At 42.8% G+C, this 27907-nt stretch overlaps 1 protein-coding gene across 1 annotated transcript in view; it reads left to right on the forward strand.

Moving 5' to 3' along the window:
• hs3st1l1 (heparan sulfate (glucosamine) 3-O-sulfotransferase 1-like1) overlaps window positions 1-27907 on the forward strand; it is a 198848-nt gene that overhangs the window by 116114 nt on the left and 54827 nt on the right. The window lies entirely within an intron of this gene.

Here is a 27907-nt window from a genome sequence, read left to right on the forward strand (position 1 = left end):
ATGCTCTGGCTCCTTCTGTGTTCAGTGCTGGCATGAACTGAGTGTTGGGTAAAGTTGCTGGGATTTATCAACTTGCATACATTTGCATATAATGCTGTGGATTTTAATGGATACCCTGATTGGAGCATTTGAGAAGCTGAGTGAGGAGTCAGAGTGTATGAGTTTATAACTGTCCTAGATCAAGATAAAGATTTTGACTTTCAGTTAATTTCTGGACTCCACTAGAGGCACATCTGGGTTTGAGGAAAGTGTCAAACTTTAAATATTTACAATGATATTCATGCGATATCTGAGAAGAGCTTGTAGAGTCTTAACATCACTGGACACAGGTCTTTGGCATTGCCAATACCTGTGAATGAAGATTAAGTTCCAAGGCCTGTGTCCGTGAAGCAGCCTAAGGCTCCCTCACTCTCTCTCTCTCTCTCTCTCTCTCTCTCTCTCTCTCTCTCTCTCTCTCTGTGTGTGTCTGATCGACACTCGCTGCATGTCGGTGCGATCATCAAACGCCCTATCGATCAGTCTGACAGTCTGATCAAAGCTGAAAAGAGCTGTGACTCTTTAAAATAAACGTGCGCTCGTTGCATGTCGGTGCAATCATCAAACGACCTGATCGTTCAGTCTGATCAAAGCTAAAAATAGCTGTGAGTCTTTAAAATAAAAGCGCGCTCACTGCATATCATCAGACGATCTGATCGATCAGGTCGGATCAAATCAGCGGACCTCATCGGAGCAACCAGAGGTTTAAAAGTTTAACGAGTCACAGCGTTTCATTCAGGGAAGCCTTTACCACAGCCAGACTCATCAGCATCTGGACACAAAGAAAGTGATCCACCAAGACAAAATAATAATAATAATAATAATAATAATAATAATAATAATAGTGTTAAATGGCTCTGTTTTTGAGCCACACCAGGCCATGCAGTAGAGAACAGAGCGCACTTCCACAGAGGAAGAAAATAGCCCTGAACTGGTTTAATAGTGGCATGGTACATGCAACTGTGTGCACACATTAAAAACCGAACACACGCAGCTGCAAGTATGAACAAACACTGAAAAAAGCTGAGTATGCGTGTATTTCAGGCGTATTTAAATGAAACACAACGCTGCAATGAGCAGCTCTACGAATACGCCAATGTGACAGGGGCTTTAAGCAGACAAGATGGCAGAAGAGACAGAGAGGGAGGAGAGATATTCTCCATATGTAGAATTACAATGATTCAATAACATGCTGCTCACTTGATCGTGCAGGGATAATGTTTGTGGTTGACCTCATCATAAATGAATGAGTTACAATGGGATACTCAGGTCAAAGCAGTTTCAGTCTTTTGTTCATGGTAATGAGTCATTCACGTCATCAGGAGACTCGTCAGGAGAGCTGTCAGGAGAGGCGTCGGGCCCATCGTTAGGAGGGACAGCTACCCTGTCATTGGGTGGGTGCTAACTAGAGCACAATAGGTGCTAATTAAAGCAGTTGTTTAGTCACTAGCCAATAGCAGTCTGCCTCTCGGTAGAAGGGGTCTGGTTAGGTTTAAAACTCCAGCTTTTGTGGCTTCTGTTTGTTCTTGTCTACAAGAGTCAAGACAGAAGTCAGACTACCAGAGCTACACCTCGTCCAATATAACTTTTCTTCATCCAGTATTTCTCTATGTTGGATGACTTGCCATCCATCAATTGTTATGTTCTCCACCCCCCTCCCAAATTAAACAAACAACAAAGAGTCAAATAAATTAGATCAATTTATTTTGCTGTGAACAGCATATGATTGATTCAGAGTACCTTCTTAGTGTTTTTGACATCCTTGGAGTTCAATATTTCCACCAGTTCCTCCTCTGTGAACTCAGCAAACCTCTCTGGCAGACGATTTTCTGCTGTTGTTGACATGTTTGTTGTCATTTTTTTCAACTAGTGTCTGTCAGCTAGTTCCTGACCTTCGTATGCCACGCTCTGATTGGCTAGCTGTTGGCAGTAAGCTTTAACGCTATTGGTCAGTGGGAACCAATCCAATATAACTTTTGGTCCTAGCCTTTTTGGATCCTTTTGTGTTATGTGTCGGACGCGGTCGGAGCACCGACCCAGCGTTTGACAGGACCCAGCATAAAATAAGCAGAGCACGGTTCAAAAGGTAACAGAATTTAATACACATAATAGTGAGTGGAGTGATAAACAACCCAAAAAGTCCGCGGCCTGGTGAGGTGGAAACACGGCGCACTCTCAGCAGCGCAAACGGTCTGGAGCCACAGCAGTTCGGACCCAGGGACCCCGCCGACACCCCCCAGGCGGCCGCGACAAACCGAGTCTGCGAAGGAAGAAATCATGAGGTGAGTCCAACACTCTCCACACAGAGAGGCACAGCTCAAAGGTGCACATAATCAGCAAACACTTCCTGGCTTTAATATAACTCAGCTTCTCACCCTGCAGGCACGGAACAACTCAGTTCAAATCTCCACTGCAGCAGAAGCTGATTAGGCGATTAGCATAGCGGAACAGCTCAATATAACAAGGTGTGACGGACACCAAATCCACTGTCATTACTTCATGAAAGTCACCAAAACCAAATTACCTCAGGAAGTGTGCTGAAGAGCGTGAGACCTCACCCAATCCTCCTTCTCAGACTGTGGCGTCAAACCTGGAGCGGTCTCTGCGTCCGTAATGATGAGATTGTTGTCCTGACATTGATCTCACACGTCTGCTCACAAGGTCGAGTCTCTGGCAATCACACACTGTGCATTCAAGATTTAAGTGCAGCAAGCTCTGATCAAGACAGATACACCACAGCTGTGAGTCCTGATGACCTGCACGTGATAACAAGCCTCAGGTGTTCAGGGTGAGGTCCTAATACTCAGCCACACATCAGCCACTCAGTCCTGAATGCATGCCACCTGGAAGGAGAAACAGAAAACAAAAACAAAGCCAGCCAAACACCCCAGCCCACAACACTTTTGGATCCAACGTAATTTTCTGGCTCCTTGACTGCAGCAAATACAGAAGGCCAAGTTGAGTTTTGAGTTTTTGTTCTGACACTGTAGCTGAAACACTACACATGAAGGAGTCATGTCTGTTTAACCCTCTGGGGTCTGAGGGCATTTTTTTGGACAGTTCACTCGCCTGCCATAAATGTTTTATTATTGCTGTTAACAACTCTCCCTGCATCCCACAATCAAGTTTTATGTCTCTTTTTTCAGGACAACCTGTTCTTTCATAATACATATGCTTTTGTTGTGTTTCATAAGTGTAATAAAGGTTTACAATCATAAATAACAAAGGAAAAAGTAAAGCGTAAAATAATTTTCCACACAAATTTATTCAAAACACACAGCAAACTATAATAAACAACTGTTTTGACACTTTATAAAGGTTATTTGAGGTCTTGTGTGAAAGACTGTACAACAAGAAAGTTCAAACAATAAACACAAATGCACATTTTGAACAATATATACAAAATGGTCTATGTGTTTTGTTTGTCTTCATCTCAAAGCAATTTCTGTCTGCTATTACACAAAGGTCACATCACAAATTTCTATTTCTACTGTGTTTTGGAGTCTTCTGTCTGACTCTGCAAGCAGCTTTCATTTCACACTTTGGCTCCAGTCTGAGGAGCGGACCCTCTCCCTCACCCCATTGATATAGGAAACAGTGCTTTACGCCAGAGGGAGAGAGCCACAGAGTAATCCAGTAACATTCAAATGCAAACTAGTGGAGCAATCCTGATAGTTACTCACTCTTTGTTTGAGCATGTGAGATTGTCATGCCAGGCTCTCCGTCTGCTTTCACTTTTGCTGTGCATAATGGCGCAGGGCGCATTGGAGGAGGTAGGGGCTATTCAAAGGGGCCAACTACTAAGATAACACTCCTGAAAACGATCTTTGGTTTATCATGTGAGGTAAATCTGCCCCACGATTGAATTTTGGAAAAGTATGTGACGGTGAACCAATTCTGATTGGACACTCACATTGCGCACGTCATCACACAGCTTCTATGAGGATTATAAAGATGACTGACGGTGGATTGAAAGTCCGCGGAGTTAACCTTTCAGCAAAAATGTAAGTTTTCTATCTCATATCAATAAAAAGTTATTCATAATTTAGTAAAGCTTGATCCCAGCCGTCGTATACAACGGCGTCGGCCCCATAAGGTTAAAAACATGTCAAGTATTGATGAAACTAGCACGTGTTCAAACATCTTTACAAACATGCAGTCCCAGTGCTTAAATGGTTTTTGTTGCTGATTATTATTATTATTTTTATTTTTTTATTTTTTTTATTACCCTCAAGCATCTGACCTATTTTAGTGACAAATATGACAGAGTGGGGTCATTTATGACCTCACTGACTTTATATTGGAATATGTTTATAAAAATTATTGTTTTAGGGTTCTTCTTATTTAGTACACTTCCTAATATAGTTGTCCATCATCTAATGTAATAAGGTATGGATTTGACATTAATTTTACTTAAAAGTAGGCAAAAAAACACACCGATTACCTTGTGTGTCACATCATGTAAAATGCATGTTACCTTTATTTCTTTGCATTTTATTTCAAAAATTAAAACAATACATCATAAAAAGAGAAGTTTCACTGAGTACAATATGTATTACGCGGTAGGATAGTTATAGCATCACAATATTCCATAACGATTCCATATCAGGGTGGTCTGACATCTCAGAGGTACGATGCTGACTCATCTCCATCAATGAAGATATTTTAATCCTCACTCTGGCTGTCAAGAATCAGTTTCAGTGCTTGTGCAGCTGTAAATTTTGCTATTCTAGGTCTGTTGGCCATGCTTCCCTCCTAAACAGTAAAATATAATGATTAGAGTTGGCAAATTACAATACTATCTGAAGCTATAATGTCAAAAATCTCATAGATCTCCCTGGGGTCATAAGTGACCCTGCACAATTTTGGATTATAGCTGCCACACAGATTGGCCGATTCTTGCAAAAGTCTATGAATGCATGGAGGACAAATAGATAGATAAATTCATGGTAGGAACCCCCCTCCCCCATTTGAACTGGAGGAATGTGCACAAACAGATATGGCTGAGGTTGTAAATAACCCCACACGGTTGCTTGAGGAGTAATTATTTACAAAAATTTTATGTTTATTCAGACATATTTCTGTCGCTTGAATCAACCAGTTAATAGTCAGTTGAAATAAATTAGTTGACAATTTTCAAAACATATATGCCAACGTCAGGCCACAGAGGAGGTTGGTGTGACAGAGGAAGTTACAGAGGACAGGGTGAGATGGAAACAATTGATCTGCTGCAGCGACCCCTAATGGGAACACCTGAAAGAAGAAGAAGAAGAATGCAAAAACTAATTTTTTGGAAATAGTATCTTTTCATATTTTGCCTCGCAGAGTGCCCACCAGTGGAATTGCTGACAATTCTGTCAAGCATTGCTGGGACTGCCATCACAAGAGACAGAGGCAACAAGACCAGCTGCCATTTGTTTTCAGTCAAGTGGGTGCTACGCCACCAGGTAGGCGGGGCCAAAACAGCCAAGAAGTCTGTTTTATGCAAATGTAGAGCAATTCTGCATGATTGCCAGTCTGAGTAATGCAGTGTAAATGCAGTGTGATGGCAGTGTGTTGTACGTTGGTTGGTTCTTGGTCGTATTTATAGTTATTTATGCTATAGTTCATGTTTAAACAATAAAACAACACCGAGCCTCATTTTCATTTCTATGTCATAAGGGTTTGATTATACGAGGTCTATTAGAAAAGTATCCGACCTTATTATTTTTTCAAAAACCATATGGATTTGAATCACGTGTGATTACATCAGACATGCTTGAACCCTCGTGGGCATGCGAGAGTTTTTTCACGCCTGTCGGTTACGTCATTCGCCTGTGGGCAGTCTTTGAGTGAGGAGTCGTCCACCCGCTCGTCGATTTTTTTCATTGTTTAGGAATGGCTCAGAGACTGTTGCTTTGTTTGATAAAAATTTTTTCAAAACTGTAAGGCACAACTGAGTGGACACCATTCAATAAATTCAGCTGGTTTTCGGTAAAAATTTTAACGGCTGATGAGAGATTTTGGTCTGGTAGTGTCGCTTTAAGGACGGTCCACGGCGCCTGACGGCGATCTGCGCTTCGAGGCGGCAGCGTCTCGCCGTTTCAAGTTGACAACTTCAACATTTCAGGCTCTGTTGACGCAGTAAGTCGTCAGAGAACAGAGAACTTTCAGAAGAAGTCGGCATGAGGAGTTTATTCGGACATTCCATTGTTAACGGTCATTTTGTAATGAAAGAACGTGCGGGCAGAGTCGCATGTCGGGCTGGACCCGACCGCGGGGGGTCGCGGCAGGAAAAACACCTCCGTTGGAAATCTTAACGGGCAAGTTGGAACATGCCCAAGCTGTTAAACAATTTCTCAGTTACTCACTTGTTGAAAGCCATTAAAAGCCGCCTGAATTCTACAAATGGTTTTCAACACGGAGGTGTTTTTCCTGTCGCGGCGCACACAGATTTGCCGAGTCGTCATGGAAACGACTCGGCGAATTTGCGCGTACGTCTTTCATTAAAAAAATGTCCTTAAACAGTGGAATGTCCGCATAAATTCCTCATGCCGGCCTCTTCTGAATCTTCTCTGTTCTCTCACGATGTCCTGGGTGAATTAAGCCTTAAATTAGGATGTTATCAGCTCGAAACAGGCCGACGACGGTGCCTGGAAGCGCTGCAGGACGTCCCACTCCGTGGGAAGTCCTTACACCGACAGAAACACCCCATAATCTCTCATCAGCCGTTAAACTTTTCACAGAAAACCCAGCTTAATTTCTCGAATAGTGTCCACTCGGATATTCCTCACAGGTCCAGAAAAAATTTTGATAAAGCAACGCAGCGTGTGAAACAAAGGAATTCAGCCGAGAGGGCGGGACCACATCTCACTCAAGGCCTGCCCACAGGGAAATGACGTCACCGACACGCGTGAAAAAACTCACGCATGCGCACGAGAGTTCAAGCATGATTGGTGTAATCGCATGTCATTCAAATCCATATAGTTAAAAAAAAAATAAAAGGGTCGGTTTATTATCTAAGAGACCTCGTATATATATATATATATATATATATATATATATATAAATCTTTTGCTCTCTGTCGATATCGGGATTGACCCCCCAAAAAACCCTTTCTGGTTGGGCTCTATTTATGATGCACAAGCATTCAACATTTTGAGCACTTTTGTTTTTTGTTTTTTTCTTCTTCTGTGCAGATGGCAGTGGGCAGAAGGACTGGTAATTGGAAAAGATGTTGAACCACTAAGCAGAAAAAAGAACCACTGCACTCACAGTACTGTGATAGTCGAACTTCATCTATAGAGAAGCGTGATTTGGACACTGTAATTAAAGCGTCATGATCACAAGTACTTGAATGCACAAGTAAATAACAGATCAGTCCCCTCTTGAAATCCATAATGAATACCTCTGCTGACATGTGGGTACAGATTAGATCATTGTCTTAGTCATGCAATCCAAAAATAGACACAAAAATTGCAACCAGAGCTCCAGTGTAATTTATTCAAACACAACGCAAATGTCATTCCATCCTCAGTTTCATGATGTGAGGTGTGGCTGAGATGTCAATTAAACCCCTGTGAATCTTAAATCAGTGATGTGAGTGGCCCTTGAAAAAAAAAAAAGATTTTTTTTTCATGATGTCCGTGCTTGTTGAACACATTGGGGGGGTCTGTGGTACCTCTGCCATAAAATTTTGAAATATTACATGCAATTTTGTGAAATCTGGTGCATTTAATAAGCTAAATAAGATATATTTATCAGTCCCATTTTCTTCATTCTTCATTTTCTTTATTAATGGGGTACTCAGGTCAAAGCAGTTTCAGTCTTTTGTTCATGGTAATGAGTCATTCACGTCATCAGCAGAGTTGTCAAGGGAGCCATCAGGAGAGGGTCCGTTGCATCATTAGGAGAGACAGCTGCCCTGTCATTAGGAGGGTGCTAACTAGAGCACAATAGGTGCTAATTAGAGCTATTGTTTAGTCACTAGCCTATAGCAGTCTGCCTCTCGGTAGGAGGGGTCTGGTTAGGTTTAAAACTCCAGCTTTTGTGACTTCTTGATTATTCTTCTCTACAAGAGTCAAGACAGAAGTCAAACCACCAGAGCAAGAATTTTAGCTGAGGAAGCTTCTGCGATTTGAAGCGAAATGTCCTCGCGTCAAGCAACCCAGTCCAGTCGAAGATTCAAGTTTCTCTACTATGGAAACCACCTGGACAACTGACAGCCTACACAGTAATATTATTACAGTGTTACTCTTCCATAAAAGTCACATACTTATCTTGGACTATTACTGTTCTGTCTGTACATTTTTTGTTAACATTTGACTTCAGTAATTTGTGCTTAGCAGTTTTTATAACAACTGATAGTTTCTGAACATGAACAAAAATAAAAATTCATACAAGTGAAGCTCCACTTACCGTTCATTAATAGTCACCATTATCATTTTTGTTCTCAGGAACACTGATTTGTGTTTAAATTTGATTATTCTTCAGTTATGTAAAGGATTTTTCCCTCCAGTGCCGATGACAGGATTTCTAGGATACTGTCAATTTATGTGTCGTGCAAAATGTAGCAGATATAAGTTAAAACAATATGTAGTTAAATTTGAAATTTTATTAAATACCTCAAAAGGGGCACCACCTGCATATCGCAGGTACTTGATCATGTTATGATCTATATTGATCAGTATATGATCTGAAACACATAAATGGATATGATTGATTATATATCTTTTTCAATTGGACACAAGACAAATAGCTGTCACAATATTTACAGATTTATTTACATATGTACATAAATGTATATATGATTCATAGTTTTATTAATGAGACAAAATGTTGATGATGAGATATGAAAAACAAGAGAAATGAAAGACCAAGGCACTAAATATTCAAATTTAATAAGAATAAATTTGGTTGGAATTTAGCTGTGAATTTTGGGTTCACAATTATTGTTATTAGTATTAAGAAAATTAACCAAAGAAAGACAGTTTGCATCACTGACAGAAAAGACTATCGAAACACTTGAAGGTTTACTTATCTGTGTCCTTTGGATTGGGTGGATTCACAAGGTGTAATCCTGATTGGCTGTTTCTTGATCTTCTGCAAAAGTGCCAGATCGCATGGCACTTTATCTGAGAGTTTGGGAAAATTACATGCAAACAAAGTGAAAATACAAAAAAAGTGACGATGCAGTGGAAACTGGACATACGATGCGGTGGAAAGTGGACATGTTGCGGTTTGTTTATGGCCCAGGGCTCAAATGTGTTGAGGTAGTTTTGCAGGTGAGAGAATGTAACTACTCTGGTTGGCTGTGTAGGGTAACACTTACTAACACAACATCTCCCATTTGCGTCGTTTTCCCTTCTCCACTGGGAACTGAACAAAAACTACACTTTTCCTTACTGCTTCTGTGATCGCAGCCGAAAACAAAACAGTACACCATTTTTCCATGTGAAGTTATGCTGTGTATATATTGTGCAACAGGACCGGCTGTCTCCAAAAGTGGTCAAATCCCGTGATATCATGCAGGGTTGAAACGAGACTGTGCTGCCATATCAGAATACAAATTTTTCATTGGTTAATTATAACAACAGGAATATAAATTGCAGTTTCTCTCTTGTTTAAAGAATGTAAATTGGGTATTGAATGAATCTGTGTCCGTCTTCCAGGCGACGTTGTGGTTCCATCACAATGTTGGTCAATTTTATGACCTTCAATCTTTTTTCAGCTTGCTGGTTGGGATTCTAGGTTTATTGAGCTGTTATCTGTAGGGAGAATCCTGAATCCTGTTGTATCTGGACATCCTCTGAATTTTGACAGGTTTCATTAAACTGTCAAATAAATTCAGATTAAACTGCAGTTGCCTGGAGCCGTTTCAACAAGTATCTTTGATCCATAACTGTTTGTTGAAGCTTTCCAGAAGCATCATAAATTTTGCCAGGAAGTGTTGGAAGACTGGTCACTTTGTTAAACGGTGGGGGCTTTCAGTGCTAACACAGTGATAACACAGTCCTTCAGCTCAAGACATTCCAGCCTTAGAAATGTCTGAAGTTCTTTGTTAAAAGTGGAAAATTAAGGCAACTTTTTTATTCTTTAAAGATATGTCTGTGCCCATATTCACTACAAAAACGACACACGAACATTTTTCACATCAATATTTGAGTTCTATGTGCATATTAAATGTTAATCATACTTTTCTCCACATGAATATTTCATGCCCATGTAAAAGAAGAACCATAAACTACAGATTTAGCAGGCTGGCTCACTTTGAAGATTGCTTGAAGTAAATTCATCCAAAAAATAGAATTTGATTTGTGTGAAATAACTTTAATTGGTAAGGTTTGTTGTAAAGATGAACCCAAGTATGCAGAAAGATAAAACATGAGGGATGTGTGAAAACCCACTGATATTTATTGGCAGAGCCAGAAGAAAACAGTCCAGCAGTTTCTGTGGTAACACGTGCAGAAAAAAGAGGATCTAAAAATGGTGGAGCCAAAGGACTGAGAGACTTTAGGGAAAATAAACACTGACCAGGAAAAGCTTGACATAAGCAGGGAATATACAGAGACCACAAAAATACTGACATAAGACGCAGGGAGCAGAGAAAGGGAATGAACCAGCAAAGGACAACCAAGGTGAGAACTTAAATAATGAATGACTAAATGAAACAGTTTTGCAAGGACAGTGAGCCGGAACTAAAAGACGCACATGATAATTAACAGAACACAAGGAGATAGACAACGAAATAGACATTTTAGGGGAGGTGATGGTCTATTGGTTAAGCACTGGGCTTGAGACCAGATGCTCCTCGGTTCAAATCCCAGCCTGACCGGAAAATCAATAAGGTCCTTAATCCCCTTGTTGCTCCCGGTGTGTAGTGAGTGCCTTGTATGGCAGCATCCTCACATCATTTGTAAAGCGCTTTGTGCGTCTGATGCAGATGGAAAAGCGCTATATAAATGCAGTCAATTTACCATTTACATTAACATAGTGATCAATAATATAACAGCCATCAAAGGGTAAGTAGAAAATAAAGAATTACAATCATCAAACATAACCGCAGAAGAGTAGAAATAATAATAATACAGAAGCTAACATAAAACTCGGAAATGAACAGTATGCAATGGTGTACAAATCAATATGAAAACAACAACGAAATCTGGGGTGGTCAGAACACAAAAGACACAGTGACATGGACCAGGAACTGAACACACAAACATAAACAGATAATATACACATGCGGGGGACTATCACAACACATAAACAAGACACAGAGATGACATGGAGGTGGCACACACAAGACACGCACACCCACAGGGGCAAGAACACAAACGACACACACAACAGGCCCAGGAGGACACAACCACAAGCATGAGGACAGTAGACAGATGGCACACATATGACAGGCCAGGGATGACACACCCACACTCACACACACCCACACAAGGCAAGGAGGAGGTGCACACGACAGACGATGGGAGACACATCCACACGCACGGACACACACACAAACACACACATACACGGCACGAGATGACAACAGATCATAACACTTAACCATATAGGAGCTGAAAGCCAAACAACACAGATAGATGTGCATCACTGCCACATTAATAACATAACTGATAACAAATTCCTTCGAAAATATAAAATAGTTAGATTAAAGACTTACCGGGAGTGTTACCTTGTCTGTATTTTCTGTAAAAATGTCGGGTTGAACTAGGACCATTCAAATTTATTGCTGATGAACTTTAAATTATCTCCCTGTAACAGAAAAACATTTCCATCCATTTGTTTTTTTTAGTTTAAACACAACGTGGAGTTCATGGTAAAATCTGTAACAGCGTCTCTCATTTGCTGCTGTGTGAATGAGCAGCAGCATGTTACATTTATCCTGCAGTCTCAGCCTAGGACATGAAAACCTGAGACTTAATACCCACTGTGGCCTCTCAGAGACTTTTCCAAATGATTTTATATAAAGGAACATGATGAAGTTAGACCATAAGTCCAACACGGAAAATAAAAATAACCCGGAAATGTTCGCCATGGAAGTAAATAGCCAGATTTCTGGGAATTCTGGGAAAACTCCCATCACTGTTAAATATGATGTGCCTCAGATGTGATGAAGAGTTTTTCAGTAAATAAGGATAACACAAATCTAATGTGGATTTAAAAAGCATATCACTAGTAAATAAAATGCCACATGAGCTGACTATTCTAAATAAACAATTACCATAATTTCCAGATTATAAGACGCTACTTTTTTCAGACACTTTGAACACTCCAGCTTTTACAATGATGCGGCTAATTTATGGATTTTTACAGGCTTACAGGCGAAATATGTCAATTGATGCAGTCAACTGATTTCCTGAGAGCTGCGCTGCTCATGTAGATTTACACACAGTGTAAATATAAGGTCTTACCTGTTTGTTTAGTGAAGAAAAGTCCCTCTCCGGCACTTTGCGCCAGAGTTGCGCCATCAGATCAGTTAGCGTAATGGAGCCTTCTCCCCCCACCCTTCCAAACCATTTCTCTGTCTTGGCGCAACAAGTCGAAAAAGTCACAGCGTCTCCAGACTCCATCCGATCCTGGATGCACATGATGAAATCGCAAGAAAAAATTAAAATTACTCAGTTCTCTGTGTACAGCAGAGAACACACGCTGGATGACGTGTGCATCAATATTTCTGTGTAACACTTCAGGGCAAAAACGCATTTACGGTATGTATTTAATTAAAAGATTAAAAAATCTTTCTGTCTAACATCTTTGTAACTATCTCATGCTACAATGTGGAGATCTGCGGCTTATAGACAAGTGTGGCTTATTTTTGTAAAATTTATTTTTTCTTTTTCAAATCGGTGGGTGCGGCTAATATTCAGGTGTGCTCTATAGTCCGGAAATTGTGGCATGAAAGTACTGAGGGATTTTATTTTATTTTATTTATTTATTTTTATTATTATTATTTTTTTGAGTGCTATATGCCCAGAGAAATTAAGTCATAAACATGAGGAAATCATCATAATTTCAGCTGCCTCTGATAAACTCTCAGAAACCTCAAGCTGTGAGGAATATGAATTTTGGTGACATCATCTTTTGTTTTTTGTGCTCTTTGACAGTGAATTTGTCAAAATGGTTAAAATCTGTGTTTTGGAAGAATTTAGTCACATGACTAGTGTTACTCTGAGGAGGAAAGTGAGAGGGGTTTTTTTTGCTGGTACATCTCAGGAAAAAAAAAAAAAAAAAAACAGCATGAGTGCAGGCTAGAAAAGCATGAGAATGGTTTTCAAAACATCAATGTAACCACAGATTTTATCCTTTCCTTTCGTGTGGCCAGGGGAAAATTTCTCCCCTCCAAAAGTGCAAAACCGGCCATGCATATGATTTGTGCCACGACGTTGCACCATGCTAAGGTAATCTGGTACATGTGGGACACCGGCCAGTTGCGCAGTAGTAGCCGTGATCACGGATTCAGATAGAACATAACGACGAGTGGCTGCTGTTAACAGGACAGCTGGGTCGTGGACCAGCATCAGCGTTTGTGTTATTGGCCAAGCTGAGCTAAACTGATAGCTAAGCTAAGCTACAGGCAGCCGGCTTCTGGTGGAGAAACACTGTTTTTCTGTGGTCAAAAAGACAGCCGTGCCACACAGTGGAACAATAATTCAACAAGGCTCTGTGTGTGAACACAGCAGGAGTGAAATCAGAGGCATCAATTTCACATATGTAATCATTATGCAATGTTGTTGTTTTTTTTTTTCTGAATACACTGTGGGTTTCAAAGAGGTGAAATGGACTTATGTTGATAAGAAAATACAAATTTATATATATTTTTTAATTTATAATAATTTGATATGAATGCCAAATAAAGGGCACATTAAAAACAAATTACATTTGGAGACAAAAGAATAGCCTAAATTGACTGTGTCTCCTGGAGTAAGTAATGAAGTAGACACAGGTGGAGTGACCTTCAGTCAGCCAATGCTCAGCTCCTGAGGTTATGTCACCATTATTGCTAAAAATAGCTCTGAATCTGTGTGCATTTTGCAGACGCTGTACGACTAATTTTATTTTTATCAGATACATCAGGACTCGCACAAATGAAAGAGTTGGGAGTAATGATTCATAATCTGATATACTCGTATACTTTTTTTTAGAAAGATAGTGTTGATTTTAGCGTGACATGCCCTTTAAGCTTACATACATAGTCATACTCTGTTTTCATCAATGCACAAAATGGTTTTTCTTCACAATGTCAGATTTTTAGTGGATATGTAGTTTACATACAACATGAATGCCTCTTTATCTTCCTCAGGCCTGATCTTGAACTAAAAATTGCATTTGGAAAAAATAAGTCCTCATATGTGGACACAGGGGCTTTGGGCATTAAACAGTATGGAAAATTGCATAAGATCCCAATACAAAACTTTCTGAGAAAAAAAAAAAGTTTAATGTGGGTAAACTGGCAGCACACTGGCTTAGTGGTTAGCACTATTGCCTCACAGCAAGAAGGTTGTGGGCTCGATCCCACCTGTGGCCTTTCTGCATGGAGTTTGCGTGTTCTCCCCGTGGTTGCATGGATTCTCTCTGGGTGCTCCAGCTTCCTCCCACATCTAAAGACACACAGGTTAGGTGGATTGGAAATTTTAAATTTGTCCATAGGTGTGCACACGGGTGTGAATGTGTTTGTTTGATTGTCTATATGTGTATTGTCTATATTGTCTATATGATTATATATATGTACAGACTGGCGTTCTATCCAGTGTGTACCCTGGATACCTTCTGTGATTGCTGGGATGGACTCCAGCCCCCCGCATCCTTAATCGGAGTAAGCGGTTGAAAATGAGTGTGTGTGGGTCAACTGCAGCACCTTTGGATGTGCTTAAGTGTGTTCCTGAGGCAAGGCTGGCCCAGCCTGCAGGTGGTATAGACAATTGCTAAGGGTGCCGCCCATCCAGGAGGGGGTGCCACAAATAAGGAAAAAATATATATATAGTCAACTTTCACAGTTTTTATATTAAAACTAGTCAATACAATTACAATTGGTATGGTATAAATAATCATAAGCCCATATTAACTACATAGCAAAACCTAAGAAATAATAATAATGACAACGACGACAACGACAACGGTATATCAGTTTGCACTGCCTTTTCTGCACTGTGCAACAAGGAGGTACCATTATCTTTACACATAACAACACAGAGACAATGGGGGAAGTCATCAAATACACAACACTAGGCTCCAGAAATGGACAGATAGAATGAAGATGGACTGATTACATAGTGGGTAATCAAAATCAACTGAAAACACAACTTTGCTATAGCCAGTGGTGGGCACAGTTCCGCTAATCCGCTAACCACTAATTACCGCTAACCACTAATTAGCGAAAGTAACATTGTCATTATCGGATTAGCTTTTCAGATAACTATGAAAACTGTCATCGGATCAACTGTCTTCTGATAAATTTTGGTCCAATAATTTTTAGACCACTAACATTACTGCAAGATCAGTGAATAAAGGTTTAACATACATTTTTATAGTCTGGTATCAAAGATTTTAGAGCCTACCTGTTAAATGTTTTGTAGCAGATACATAGTTCTATCCTTTACAAACAGAGAAGAGCTGGTTTTAGGAGAAACAGCTCCATTCTCCACCAAAGGAGAATTGGCCACAGAATAACACCAAAATGACACCATTTCTTTTGACAACCTACTAACCAGCCAGCAATATCACCCAAGTCATCCAGAGGCATACAGTTTTAACTTATGGTTAAAATTTTAACCAAACTAATTTTGGACAAGTTATTTAAATTAACGTCACATCTGAAGTTTTATAAAGTGAAAATATCAGCTATATGTTTTATTTTTAAAGTATTGCACTAATTTTAAAGGTTTTAGTGTGGACACGGTGTGTGCACAGTGCATTATGGGTACTGTAAAAGTTCACGGCAGGAGAAATGCATTTGAGATGCTCTGATCAGGCTCCACACAGACAACACCATTAAACCCTTTGTATATTGTGCCTAAAACGCTTGTGAATGTATTCTCTGGATTTATAGACATTGTTATTGTGTTTGTTTTATGTAAACATGCCAGAAGAAGCTCAGGTTACTTCTCCATTATTTTCAGTTGCAATCACTGTGAGCTGCAATTACTTCCTGTTTGCTCTAATGTCCTGGTTATTGTCCTTTACAACACTGTTTGACATCTTTGTTCCAGAGTAATGTACGGGGTCTATTAGAAAAGTATCCAACCTTATTATTTTTTTCAAAAACCATATGGATTTGAATCACGTGTGATTGCGTCAGACAAGCTTGAACCCTCGTGCACATGCGTGAGTTTTTCCACGCCTGTCGGTTGCGTCATTCGCCTGTGAGCAGGCTTTGAGTGAGGAGTGGTCCAGCCCCCTCGGCGGATTTTCATTGTCAGGAAATGGCGGAATGATTTGGGCTTTTTTTCCCATCAGAATTTTTTTCAGAAACTGTTAGAGACTGGCAGCTGGAAACCATTAGAAAAATTTATCTGGCTTTTGGTGAAAATTTTACGGGCTTCACAGAGTATAAGGACTGTTACTACAGCTTTAAGGACAGCTTTAAGGATGCTCGGCTTGTCATGGAAAGAGGAGCGGAGGCTTCGCGCGTCCCGGCGGCGCCAAATGGCGCATAGCAACGCCGTGATGAAGCCTCACGGGACATGTTCTGGCATGTCCAGGCACATCCACAATTTCTCGGATAATCACTCGATGGAAAAACCACCGACAGCTGTCTGAACACCATCTCAAAGCCATCCTGTGAGACCAAAATGGAAGTGTTCCTTTTCTCGCTCCATCAGCAAATCGGTCGTGACGCGCGAAGCCTCCGCTCGGCTTTCCATGACAAAATCTCTTGTTAAAAGTGAAATCTGCCGGAAAATGGCTGATGTCCAGCTGTTGTGATAACCAGAGAAACTGCACACGACGGTCTCGGATCCACAGAGCCATCCGTTTAGAAATGATGGTGGTTTGTGGCTGTCGATGGCGGCACGGAGCGCGGCACGCCGAGCGTACTTAAAGCCATCCTTAAAGCTGTAGTAACAGTCCTTATTCTCTGTGAAGCCTGTAAAAGTTTCACCGAAAGCCAGATAAATTTTTATAATGGTTTCCAGCTGCCAGTCTCTAACAGTTTCTGAAAAAATTCTGATGGAAAAAAAGCCCAAATCATTCCACCATTTCCTGACAATGAAAATTCGCCGAGGGGGCTGGACCACTCCTCACTCAAAGCCTGCTCACAGGCGAATGACGCAACCGACAGGCGTGGAAAAACTCACGCATGCGCACAAGGGTTCAAGCTTGTCTGACGCATTCACACGTGATTCAAATCCATATATTTTTTGAAAAAAATATAAAGGTCAGTTTCTTTTCTAATAGACCTCATATATAAAATGTCTGAAATTCAGTTTCTGTTTATTACATTCCATGCAGATTAAACATAGCAGACAGGGATTGTTTGGAATAGTTGTTTTGGCAAGTTTTCACGGTCTCTACTCCCATCTACTGGCCAGTAGTGTTCATGGCAGTATTATCAGGTTCTATCAGACAGTTGTCTAATCATAACTTAACTTTTGGCTTTTGCAAATAGCATACTTTACAAATGCACATGTATATGTAAACCAATGCACACGTCACATTAACATGTTTGTTTTAACATAGAATGAATGAGTCAACCAGTCAGTGTTAGCGGAGGCTATTTTACCCATAATCCCTTTAGCATCTGTGTGTATTTGTTACAAAACTTCAGAATTAGTGCATTATTTAAAATTAAAAGTTATGTGTTATATTTTAACTTTGTACAAATGACAGAATTGTCATTAATGTAGTTATTCTATTCAGAATAATTTCATTCATAAATGAAAACCATAAGTCAAAACTGCTTTATTTTCTAAGACCTCTGCCTCGCAGCAGAACTGCTGTATGTGGTTAAGGAATAATGATTTTTTTTTTTTTTTTTGATAATCTGGTGGTCATGCTCCTATTACTGCAGTAGAGTAAAATATGTAGTAAACAGGAGCTTCCAGTAGAGGGCACAGTGCAACAGTGCACAAAGATGTGGACTTTCAGTGGTGATTCACTGTTTGGGTTTGTGATAGTGGTGTTAAAACTCAATTTTGAAAGTTATCGGGTTAACTGTAGCTTCTGAGAAATCTATTGGGTGTTTTATCGGTTTAGCTTTATAAAAGATAACTTTTCAGTTAGCTGATTAGCTGTTATCGAAGTTAACTTTTTGGTTAGCTGTGCCCACCACTGGCTATAGCTATATGACATTCACTAGACATTTCTGCCGCCTATTTGATGTGGATAAAGGATAGACTAAATAAATGATAAATTACGAACGGCTGTGTTTGATCTTACATGGAGCTTGTCTGAAAGTTTGTGCATGCTGAGCACATCATGTGCTCACTTTGCGCACCGGTACCCACCATCATGCAAGCATAAGCTAATAAATTATGCTAGCAACTATGGGGAAAAAGCTTGATGTGTGGGCATCTATGGGACAACAGAAGTGGATAGCAAATCCAAAATTCCCAAAGTGTTTCCAAAAGTATGTGTTTGGGGGGTGTTGCGTGGAATGTCACGTCAAATTAATTTGGTTTGTTGCAAATAAGTAGTTTGTTGCAGCATGCTTTGGGTGCATTCCTTTTAGGATACACTAAGAAACTGGTTCAGTTAAAGTATGTTTTTAAATTTATTTAAAATATGACAGGTATAATATATAAATAAGTAAAATTGTTGAGTTATATAGTTCTGAGTGTGTTTTGTCAGTTTTTGAAAATCTTTTTGAGCTGGAAACCATCAGCTGTACCTGACTGATCATCATGTTCCAGCATTGCTTTCAGAACATGGGAAGGTTTGTGAGAAATGTTGTTCATTTGGCTGCTCCCGTTTTGTGTTCAGGGTCGCCACAGCGGATACAGCCAGATCCACACTGGTAGTTGGCACAAGTTTTATGCCGGATCCCCTTCCTGACGCAGCTCCACTTTTACCTGGAGAAACACACACAGCTGCTGATATTCAAAAGAGGTCTCCCATCCAAGTACTAACCATGTCCTTAGCTGTGCTTAGCTTCTGAGATATGACGGGATCAAGCTCACACAAAGCAGATCAGGTGCAGAAATAAATTTTGTGAGAAATAATCATAATAAAAAAATGAAGAGACAATGATACGTCTCTTTTAATAATTCCATTGTAAAGAGGCAAGCTCAAAAATATTTTTATTGCCAAAACAGAGGCCTTGCAGAAAAAAAAAAGTTTGGGAATCACTGGGACAGAATGTGCGGCTGCAGATTATAACACAACATTTAGCCAGAAGGGAAAGTGATGGTAACGTTGAAACACTCTTTTGGCACATTTTGAAGCCTTTGCAGCGCTTGTGTTTCAGAACACTATTGTCGAGTCCATATTCAAATGAAGCCTTCATTATGTCACCAACTGTGTTGGAAGAAAAGTTGCAAATGTTCTACTTGATTTGCCCTCTGTGGTATTGAAAGAATAAAACACAACTGAATAAACACCTGCAGTCAGCACAGGGTCTGTATGTGCACGAGCAGATGTGTGTGTGTGTGTGTGTGTGTGTGTGTGTGTGTGTGTGTGTGTGTGTGTGTGTGTGTGTGTGTGTGTGTGTGTGTGTGATTTAGAATAGAACCTGTAGTGGAGGATAGTAGGTGATAAATTTTGCAGAGTTAAATTGCCCTCTGCAGTGAGTACATGGCCCAATCCAAATAGTGTTAAATTGACTCTATCATAGCATTACATAAATATGATCACCTCGATTACAGTTGATTTAACTGTGATGGAGTTGATTTAACACTATCTGAAATCAGACCATATATACTGACTGCAAAAGCAATTTGACTTCAGAATTTACGCATAGCAATAAAATCCTCAGAGCAGGATTACGGAAACAGTATTTGTCTTACTGCTGAATGCAAAACCAATCCTGTTACCATAATTTGTAAAAACAGTGACTCTTCTGAGTAAATATTGTTGGCAAGAGTGAATTTAAAATATGAGTAATATACACTATGAAAAGGCACTGTTAAGAAATTATGACATAAATAGAACTGAACTACTAGATGTGCAGTTAAGTCATCAGCAAATCCTAAAACTTTGCATTTTACATTTTTTTTAAAGCCTACAAGGTAATCATTTCCAGATCAATCAAGACCCAAAAGTTAATTTTTCATGCGTGAATATGCCCATAAATCATGTACACTGGTTAATTAATAAATTAAGTGTGTCATGCATTGTAAAATGTCCTGGCTCTGTCCATTTTTCTAGATCTCAACTATTAATGGATTCAATTCCTGCATTTTTTCACAAAATTTATGAATATGACCTATCATGCAATTTGTTCCAGTACACTTTTATATTCCTGCTTCATTCTCTTTTTACCAATCCACCCCAAATGATTGAGGTCAGAACCAACTTACTCAAATTGTATTGCTGAAAACTGCATTTTGAATAATCTTTTGACCAAGCCTACAAAGAACTTTAATGCTAAATCTTTAAAAATCATTGCAGTATTTATTCAATGGAATGATTTGTCTTTAAGTTACGTTATGTATGTACTTACTATTTCTTACTTAGCTTGTCCAGTCTGCTTTACATTTATTGGATGTACTTTTAACGCAGTAACAGTGCAACTAGAAGAATGGCTGACTGTACATCTCTTCAAAATAAGAAAAATAATAATAATGCACATGTGACAATATGCAATGGGGGAATTGCAAAACTCTGCAAGAGGCATAAAACAATAAAATAAATAAATAATGGTCCAAATATTTCTGGATCTAACTGCATATACTCAAACAACTGACTCAGTGGATTGGATTTCCATCCAGTAATTAATTATATATAGTCCCAACTAAATTAAATGAAATTATCTTGCATGGATGTGCTTTTTATAAGTTGGGGCTACATATATTTTGTTGTGAAAGTGTAGGAACACGGACCCACAACAGGGGGGCGCAAATGAACGGACAATGGAGGAAGTCAAATAACAACAATTTACTGTTGTGAATAAGCACAACAAACACAGCAGATTACAATAGTAGACAAAGAAGTCAATTCACAAAATGTGTCACATGGGCAGGCTCGAAGATAAGAGACGTCTGTCCAAAGCAGAACCGGAACCACACGATTTCCTCTGCCACCGAGCCCCGGGAATACTGGAGCCGCCAAGTCCCGAACTCCCAGGTGGCCACTGCCTCCGCGTGTCGGATCTGGTACTGCTGGCGAGGAACAAAAACAGTTAAATGTGGGTGCGTTTGCACCCAGCAACACGTATGGTGGGAAAACCACCTCCACCTCTCGTCGGAAGAAATGTCTGCTATCCAACGCACAAAGTAACAAAGTATTAATGTCAGGAAGACAACACAGTCGGCTGAGTACTTTACCTCCTTGGTAGAGCGATATCTCGGCAAAGAGGTGGAGATGTCGTCTTGCTGATATACCACTGAAGATCAGATGGTTGATGACAGCTGTCGTAGGTGATAAGTGACAGCTGTCACCCCGGCTGCTCCTGTGAGGCGGCAGCGCCCTCTGGTGCCTGGAGCCCGCACTCCAGGCAGGGCGCCCTCTGGTGGTGGTGGGCCAGCAGTACCTCCTCTTCAGCGGCCCACACAACAATATTTATTAGATGGAAATCCTGCACATAACTGAAATGAGTTCATCTAATGAGTCTTTTTTTGTATATTATCTTTTAAACTCTATGATGGTTTTAGAAATGACAGTTTGCCTTTAAAGGTGAGGAATCTGTCTGTCTGTATTAGATTTAATGTATTTTAATGGAACAACTGAGGAGGAAGGAAGAGATATTTCACCCATTCATGAATAAATGAAGCATTAAGTTGTTGCAACAGAAATTAATAGATTGTGCCAGGAATCCTCCTGTGAACTAGAAAGCAGCTATTATTTAAAAGCCATCCTGGATGAGGGTGTAAGGTTAGTAAGTTACAATTGGGTATGTGTGGGTGGGAAATATATCTTACAGGTGTTCAAGGGCCTCTTGGAGAGAATAGCCAGTGGTACTGTGCATTCCAGGGACACAGAAGAAAGAGTGATAGCAAATAGAATGAAGATGCATATATTTATGTATCCTATATGGTCTTTTATTATAGGACTGTGGGTGTGCCATAGGTATTAAAGGCACTGCGCTGCAGTGGTTTGAATCATATTTATCTAATAGATTACAATTTGTTCATGTAAATGGGGAGTCTTCTTCACGGACTATGGTTATTTATGGAGTTCCACAAGGTTCTGTGCTAGGACCGATTTTATTCACTTTATACATGCTTCCCTTGGGCAGTATTATTAGAAAGCATTGCTTAAATGTTCATTGTTACGCAGATGATACCCAGCTTTATCTATCCATGAAGCCAGTGGACACACACCAATTAGTTAAACTGCAGGAATGTCTTTCAGACATAAAGACATGGATGACCTCTAATTTCCTGCTTTTAAATTCAGATAAAACTGAAGTTATTGTACTTGGCCCCACAAATCTTAGAAACATGGTGTCTAACCAGATCCTTACTCTGGATGGCATTACCCTGACCTCCAGTAATACTGTGAGAAATCTTGGAGTCATTTTTGATCAGGATATGTCCTTCAATGTGCATATTAAGCAAATATGTAGGACTGCTTTTTTGCATTTGCGCAATATCTCTAAAATTAGAAAGGTCTTGTCTCAGAGTGATGCTGAAAAGCTAATTCATGCATTTATTTCTTCTAGGCTGGACTATTGTAATTTATTATTATCAGGTTGTCCTAAAAGTTCCCTGAAAAGCCTTCAGTTAATTCAAAATGCTGCAGCTAGAGTACTGAGAGGGAATAGAAAGAGAGAGCATATTTCACCCATATTGGCTTCTCTTCATTGGCTCCCTGTTAATTCCAGAATAGAATTTAAAATTCTTCTTCTTACTTATAAGGTTTTGAATAATCAGGTCCCAGCTTATCTTAAGGACCTCATAGTACCATATCACCCCAATAGAGCGCATCGCTCTCAGACTGCAGGCTTACTTGTAGTTCCTAGGGTTTGTAAGAGTAGAATGGGAGGCAGAGCCTTCAGCTTTCTGGCTCCTCTCCTGTGGAACCAGCTCCCAATTCGGATTAGGGAGACAGACACCCTCTTTAAGATTAAGCTTAAAACTTTCCTTTTTGAAAAAGCTTATAGTTAGGGCTGGATCAGGTGACCCTGAACCATCCCTTAGTTATGCTGCTATAGACTTAGACTGCTGGGGGGTTTCCCATGATGCACCCAGTGTTTTTTTTATTCACCTCTTTTTTGTTGTGTGGGCCGCCAGAAGAGGAGGTACTGCTGGCCCACCACCAGAGGGCGCCCTGTCTGGAGTGCGGGGTCCAGGCACCAGAGGGCGCAGCCGCCTCACAGGAGCAGCCAGGGTGACAGCTGTCACGCATCACCTGCAACAGCTGTTACCAATCATCTGATGGCAGGAGTATATCAGCAGGACGACGTCTCCACCTCTTTGCCGAGATATCGTTTCTACCGAGAAGGTAACATGCTCAGCTGACTGTTTAAACAGTGGTCTTTGTGACTTTTGTGCATTGCTCTGAGAGTATTTTCCAACGAGAGGTGGAGGTAACTTACCTGCCGTTCGGATTCCTGGGTGCGAACGCGCCCTCCTTTAATTGTCCTTTGTTCCTCGCCAGCAGTACCAGGTCCGACACGCGGAGGCAGTGGCCACCTGGGAGTTCGGGACTTGGCGGCTCCAGTATTCCCGGGGTCTGGTGGCGGAGGAAACCGTGTGGTTCCGGTTCTACTTTGGAGAGGCGTCTCCTATCTTCGAGCCTGCCCACACGACACCTGTGTGAATTTGACTTTGTCCATTATTGTAATCTGTTGTACTTGTTGTGCATATTCACAACAGTAAAGTGTGTTATTTGACCTATTCCATTGTCCGTTCATTTGCGCCCCCTGTTGTGGGTCCGTGTTCCTACACTTTCCCAACAGGATATCTCGGCCAACGTCATGGATCCCGAGGGGCGTCAACCGGCTGTTGAACGGCCAATGGAAGACCAGGGCGCACAGGCGTCCGCAGGAGGAATGGTCGGTGAGTTGCAGCGGATCCTCACCGCTTTCACGGCTCGGTTGGATTTAATAACCGAGCAGAACGTCCTCCTTAACCGTAGGGTGGAGGCTCTCGCCGCACAGGTGGAAGCACGCCCTCAGGGCGCTGCTGCGGCTCTCCCTCCTGTCGACCCTGTGCATAACAGTGACGTTCCACAGGTCGTTCAACGCCCCCTCCCGCCTTCCCCGGAAGCATACATAAGCCCTCCAGAGCCGTACGGAGGTTGTGTGGAGATGTGCGCGGACTTCCTTATGCAGTGTTCGCTCGTCTTCGCACAACGTCCTGTCATGTACGCGACTGATGCTAGCAAGATAGCTTATGTAATAAACCTGCTTCGCGGTGAGGCACGCGCTTGGGCTACAGCGCTCTGGGAGCAGAATTCACGGCTCCTTCTGACATATGATGGGTTTGTGAGGGAGTTCAGAACAGTGTTCGATCACCCAAATAGAGGAGAGACCGCTTCAGCCGTGCTGCTGTCAATGAGACAGGGGCGCCGGAGCGCAGCTGCCTATGCAGTCGACTTCCGCATCGCGGCTGCGAGGTCCGGCTGGAATAGCACTGCCCTCCGCGCCGCCTTTGTAAACGGACTGTCGTTGGTCCTAAAGGAGCACCTGGTGGCTAAGGACGAACCGCAAGATTTAGATGGGCTTATTGATCTAGTTATACGATTAGACAATCGGTTAGAAGAACGCCGTCGGGAACGAGACGAAGGGCATGGCCGGGCACGCGCCGTCCCTCTCCCTTCCGGTTCCGACCGCGTCCCGCCCTCCCCACGCTCCACGGCCCCTACGCTCCGTGTGGTTACAGCTCCCCCTGCTGACGAAGCTATGGACACGAGCAGGGCCACATTTAGGGCGCCAGATAGACAGAGGAGGCTGGCCCGCGGAGCGTGTTTTGTTTGTGGCTCGATAGAGCACCAGGTAAGAGACTGCCCCGAGCGGTTAAACACCAACGCCCGCCCCTAGAGACTGGGCTAGGGGTGGGCCGAGACATTCACGTGGGACACACCCACATTGCCACACGACTCCCAGTTACAATCGTTTATGAGGATTTAACCCTGAAGGCCCCAGCACTGGTGAACACGGGCTCTGAAGGGAATCTGTTGGACAGCAGATGGGCCCGGGAGATAGGGCTCCCTCTGGTGGCGCTTACCTCGCCTGTGCAGGTGCGGGCACTAGATGGCTCCCTACTCCCTCCAATCACACATAAGACACCACCTGTAACTCTGGTGGTGTCAGGAAATCACCGGGAGGAGATCGAGTTTTTTGTGACTCCTGCTACCTCCCGTGTGATTTTAGGGTTCCCCTGGATGTTAAAACACAATCCCCGGATCGATTGGCCGTCCGGGGTAGTGGTTCAGTGGAGCGAGACCTGCCATCGGGTATGTTTAGGTTCCTCGGTTCCTCCCGGTTCCCAGGCTAAGGAGGAGGTCAGAGTCCCGCCCAATCTAGGGACGGTGCCGGTGGAGTACCATGACCTTGTAGATGTGTTCAGTAAGGATCTGGCGCTCACCCTTCCCCCCCACGTCCGTATGATTGTGCCATTGATTTGGTTCCAGGCGTTGAGTTCCTGTCCAGCAGGCTGTACAACCTCTCACGGCCTGAGCGCGAATCAATGGAGACCTACATCCGGGACTCTTTAGCTGCCGGGTTGATCTGGAATTCCACTTCCCCGATGGGTGCAGGTTTCTTTTTTGTGGGAAAAAAGGATGGCGGACTACGTCCATGCATTGATTACCGGGGGCTGAATGAGATCACGGTTCGTAACCGATACCCATTGCCCTTGTTGGATTCAGTGTTCACGCCCCTGCATGGAGCCCAAATATTCATGGAGCTAGACCTTAGAAATGCGTATCACCTGGTTCGGATCCGGAAGGGAGACGAGTGGAAGACGGCATTTAACACCCCGTTAGGTCACTTTGAGTACCTGGTCATGCCGTTCGGCCTCACAAACGCCCCCGCGACGTTCCAAGCATTGGTTAATGATGTCTTGCGGGATTTCCTGCACCGATTCGTCTTCGTATATCTAGACGATATCCTCATCTTTTCTCCGGATCCTGAGACTCATGTCCGGCATGTACGTCAGGTCCTGCAGCGGTTGTTGGAGAACCGGCTGTTTGTGAAGGGCAAGAAGTGCGAGTTTCACCGCACTTCTTTGTCCTTCCTGGGGTTCATCATCTCCCCCAACTCCGTCGCTCCTGATCCGGCCAAGGTTGCGGCGGTGAGAGACTGGCCCCAACCCACTAGCCGTAGGAACCTGCAACAGTTCCTCGGCTTTGCAAATTTCTACAGGAGGTTCATTAAGGGCTACAGTCAGGTAGTTAGCCCCCTGACAGCCCTGACCTCACCAAAAGTCCCCTTCACCTGGTCGGATCGTTGCGATGCCGCGTTCAAGGAGTTGAAACGGCGCTTCTCGTCTGCACCCGTTCTGGTGCAGCCCGATCCTAGTCGCCAATTAGTGGTTGAAGTGGACGCCTCGGACTCAGGGATAGGAGCTGTGCTTTCCCAGAGCGGGAAGACCGATAAGGTCCTTCACCTGTGTGCCTATTTTTCCCGCAGGTTGACCCCGGCCGAACTGAACTATGACGTCGGCAATCGAGAACTCCTTGCGGTGAAAGAGGCTCTTGAAGAGTGGAGACATCTGTTGGAGGGAACGTCCGTGCCATTCACGGTTTTCACTGACCACCGGAACCTGGAGTATATCAGGACCGCCAAGCGGCTGAACCCCAGGCAAGCCCGCTGGTCACTGTTCTTCGGCCGTTTTGACTTCCGGATCACCTACCGTCCCGGGACCAAGAACCAGAAATCGGATGTCTTGTCCCGGGTACATGAAGACGAAGTCAAAACGGAGTTGTCGGATCCACCGGAACCCATCATCCCGGAGTCCACTATCGTGGCCACCCTCACCTGGGACATAGAGAGAACCGTCCGGGAGGCCCTGGCACGAAGCCCGGACCCCGGGACTTGGCCGAAGAACAGACTCTATGTCCCACCAGAAGCTAGGGCTGCAGTCTTGGACTTCTGTCACGGCTCTAAGCTCTCCTGTCATCCAGGGGTGCGAAGAACCGTGGCAGTTGTCCGGCAGCGCTTCTGGTGGGCGTCCCTAGAGGCCGACGTCCGGGATTATATCCAGGCCTACACCACCTGTGCCAGGGGCAAGGCTGACCATCACAGGGCTTCGAGACTGCTCCAGCCGCTGCCCGTGCCTCATCGCCCCTGGTCCCACATCGGCCTGGATTTTGTCACGGGCCTCCCGCCATCCCAGGGCAATACCACCATCCTCACGATAGTGGACCGATTCTCCAAGGCGGCCCACTTCGTGGCCCTCCCGAAGCTCCCGACGGCCCAGGAGACAGCGGACCTCCTGGTCCACCACGTCGTCCGGCTGCATGGGATACCATCGGACATCGTTTCGGATCGTGGTCCCCAGTTCTCCTCGCAAGTCTGGAGGAGCTTCTGCCGGGAACTGGGGGCCATGGTGAGTCTCTCATCCGGGTATCATCCCCAGACCAACGGGCAAGCAGAACGGGCCAATCAGGAGGTGGAGCAGGCCCTGCGTTGCGTGACAGCCGCGCACCCGGCGGCCTGGAGTACCTATCTGGCCTGGATCGAGTATGCCCATAACAGCCAGGTGTCGGCAGCCACCGGCCTCTCCCCTTTCGAGGTGTGTCTGGGGTACCAACCTCCTTTGTTTCCGGTGGTTGAGGGAGAGGTCGGTGTGCCCTCGGTCCAGGCCCACCTATGGAAGTGCCGTCGGGTGTGGCGTGC

Source organism: Thalassophryne amazonica, chromosome 13 (genome assembly GCF_902500255.1).
Source record: "Thalassophryne amazonica chromosome 13, fThaAma1.1, whole genome shotgun sequence".
NCBI classification, from domain to species: Eukaryota; Metazoa; Chordata; class Actinopteri; order Batrachoidiformes; family Batrachoididae; genus Thalassophryne; species Thalassophryne amazonica.